The sequence below is a fragment of the Bos mutus genome, chromosome 27 (assembly GCF_027580195.1).
Source record: "Bos mutus isolate GX-2022 chromosome 27, NWIPB_WYAK_1.1, whole genome shotgun sequence".
Classification (NCBI taxonomy): Eukaryota; Metazoa; Chordata; class Mammalia; order Artiodactyla; family Bovidae; genus Bos; species Bos mutus.
In genome coordinates, this window is record NC_091643.1 from 14,511,713 (window position 1) to 14,515,318 (window position 3,606).

General features: G+C 35.8%; 1 non-coding gene across 1 annotated transcript; it reads left to right on the forward strand.

Annotated features, from left to right (window-relative positions):
- The first annotated feature begins 213 nt into the window (after positions 1 to 213).
- TRNAE-UUC (transfer RNA glutamic acid (anticodon UUC)) lies at positions 214 to 286 on the forward strand. The gene has a single exon. It is a non-coding gene; the product is annotated as a tRNA-Glu (tRNA).
- The last annotated feature ends 3,320 nt before the right edge of the window (positions 287 to 3,606 follow it).

Genomic DNA, 3,606 nt, shown 5'->3' on the forward strand with positions numbered 1-3,606 from the left:
TGTATTCAAATGTTAGTATTAAAAAACAAAATAACTAAAATCAAGCTAATTTCTCAATATTTTCATGGATGTTCCTTTTGCTTAAGAAAAAATTCACTATCAATTTCAGTAACTTTTTTCTTGGTATAGTCTAGAAAACCCAGAAAGGCAAGTCTCTTATTCATAGAAATATTGTAGAAAGCTTATTAATTAAAGAAAGAAAATGCAGGGAATTCCCTGGCAGTCCAGTGGTTAAGACTCTACACTTTCACTGTCGAGGGCCCAGGTTCAATCCATGGTCAGGGAATTAAGATCCCACAAACCACACAGTGTGGCCAAAAAGAAATACCTTAAATTAAAAAAAAAAAGTCTGCTTCAAACCACCCTTCTAAAGAATACTACAAACAAAACTTAATGTAACTGAACATTCTCTTTAGTGCTGTTTAGTCGCTCAGTCACGTCCAACTCTTTGTGACCCCATGGACTGTAGCCTGCTGGGCTCCTCTGTCCATGGGATTTCCCAGGCAAGAGTACTGGAGTGGGTTACCATTGCTTTTTCTGAAAAAATATCTAAATCTCAGTATTAATTTCTTTCCTATTAATAACACCAAAAACTCTTTTTGTTTTAATGCCATTTATGGGATTGGAATTTTGTTGGCTTGTCTTCTTGTGTTTTTTGATTCAAACAACCTACAGATACCGTGAAATTATTTGTCAGCTGGGAACATAAGGAAATTCTAGTGAGTTTTAAAGCATTTGGCTTCTAGAGCCACTGTGACACAACATTTCATAATACACACAACCCAACATTACATAACATACACAACCTAGACACTTCCCTTCAGTGAAATGGATGACATAACAGGATTCCTGTTTTCAAGACTCGGAACATGTGCTTAACCACCAAGTAAACCGTTATTTTGTGTGTGTGTGTATGTGCGTGTTTTGGTTTTTGGTCACAGGCTTTGTTGAAGCAAAACTTAATTATTAGTGAAATTAAAGTGGAGATCAGAGGAAATTTTCAGTGTCGTCATGGACATGACAGCGTCTGCAACCCTAAGTTCTTAACCACTGACATGAGTTTTCTCTTGATTAAGGATGAAAATGATAGTAGTCCCTTTATCACCCTCCTTCTGGACCCCAATAAAGTTATTTCTTCTAATTTACATCTTCTCATAGTTAAGAGATGAGCATTAAGAAGCTCTGAAGCAGAAGAGTAGCATAACAATGTTTCATTTGACCTAAACTTGAAGCTCATTCTTTAACAAAGGCAAGAAAGTTTACTTATATTTAGACTCTAGAAAGAAGGCAAAAAAGAAGAATGCAGCATTCAGGAAATACGGAAAATAAAGAAAATTACCTAACAAAATATTTGTGATTATCTAATTATTGTTTACCAAATACTTGCTTCATGCAATGCCATCCACCACAAGGAAGTCGTAGGCATCCTGTCCCTTACATGGTTACAAGAGTGATAAGGGAAAAGAGGAAGGGAAGGAACAAAAGATCTGATTAATAAGCATTCCCACAAAAGCTAGTGATAGTTATATACTTATATACAGTTAGTGTCTGCAAATAAAGGAGAGTAGAATAAATAAGAAAAAGAAATTTAAATACTAGAAACATATGCTAGGCTGAGGGGAGGGAAGAAATCAAGCCAAAGGATACATATGTCACAAAGTAACTTTATGTAAGTTGCTCCCCTTAAGTCTTGATCACAGCAATAAGAGCACTGCTGCTGCTAAGTCGCTTCAGTCGTGTCCGACTCTGTGCGACCCCAGAGACAGCAGCCCACCAGGCTCCCCTGTCCCTGGGATTCTCCAGGCAAGAACACTGGAGTGGGTTGCCATTTCCCACTAGGCCTCATTTAACCTCCTTATTTTTTTTGCTTTATGGGATATACACAATGCCTTGCCTAATCTGTTGATCCTTTCCTGTATTAGGAGGAGTAAAAATGAAGAATTAAGTAGTTAAAGAATGACTGCCTCTTTACCCTCAGTTTCCCCCTAGTTAATTTATCCAGGCAAGACAGCGTCCAAAGAAAGATGAGAAGCCGGCAGTCTGCACACAGTGGGAAAATAACAAAGAAACTGACCTCCTACCTTAATCATCAACTGAGCTCATTTTCCCTTTAAAAATTATCATGGCTGAGCAGAATTTTCAGAGTTGGTCTCTGGACAAGGGTCCACCTTCTCCCCAGGTTGCTGGCTTTTCTGAATAAAGCATCTTTCCTTACTACCAACATTTGCCTCTCAATTACTGGCTTTTGACCCTGAGTTCTGTAACAATTTTATTAAGCCCCAAATACCACAGCGTGAGGGTGGAAAACAGGAATAACTGAGTTGTGGAACTCCTCTTCTAGGAAAATAGTTCCTTAAGTGCTGTCTTTTTCTAGGAGTACATTTGGGTATGTTGTGTTACTAGCGACCAAAGATGATAATGTTGGAGTTCCTTATTTTATAGAAATAAACATATAAAACATCTAGTTTTTAAAAATTAAAATGGAAGAACATGGTGATGGAATGATCTAGAGTTGAGGTATCTTTAAATAATGAATCTCTTGTTTACGGCAAGTAAAACAATTTATCAACCATGAGCCCATTGTTTAAAGTCAAGTCTGTCATATTAATGTTCTTAATAGTATCTCCCTAATTCAGTTCATGTTTATTTTGAAAAATTACACATGTTAAATAAATGATCATACCTTCTCAAAACAGAGCATCTATATTTCACTTCCACAAAGGCTTCAAACATCATAAAGAGACACTTTTTGGAAAGATGTCCTTGTTTGATGATACTTACTATAAAAATACTTTACCTAAAGTTCACTCAGCAGCCTCATCTGAATGAAACAAGCAAATGGAAAGCACGGATAACCTTATAACTAATATTAATGCTATAAAATTTATGCACTAAAAATTTATCATCTTAGCCTACATGTGCTTACTTTACAAACTGTAGTCAATTATTTAAGCAGTGATTTAAAAAAAGAATCAAGTAAGGAATGGCGGAAAGGAATGCTATAGGTAATTGAATGGAAAGGAAAAGAAACAGCTGAAAATAGTTTAAAATTTTTGTTTAAAAAAATGTGATAAAATTATTCCTAAGAACTCAGGGTATAGAGAGCCACATGAAGCCATTTAATGAAATGACAAGCAGTGCCAAACCTTTTAATATCTTCTGAACATCCGCTTCACTTCCAGAGACCAGTAGAATATTGTTCATAATGAAACCCCAAATCACCCACGACATCTAAGGCAGGGCGACTCTCTAACACACCAAGCTAAGGATTCATATAATGTGCTTTAAAGATATTTCTATCCAAGATCACCCCGTGTTTCAGTTTTGGTACAAAGAAAGCTTTGGTTATCTACATATTTCTCTTCCATAAGCCTCTAAAACTCTTAATAAGGCAAACACATACCAACCACATTTATATACTCCTGTTTCTGATGGCCACCCAAAGAAAGAAAATAAAATTGCTAAATAAAACAAAAATCTCTGATTATAGTAATAACCAACTCACAATTTTAAGAAAACATATTATAATATGCTATAATATCCTTATAATGGATCCTTTCCCCTAGGGTTATATTTAAGTGAAGTCAACGTATGTGTGAATAGTGA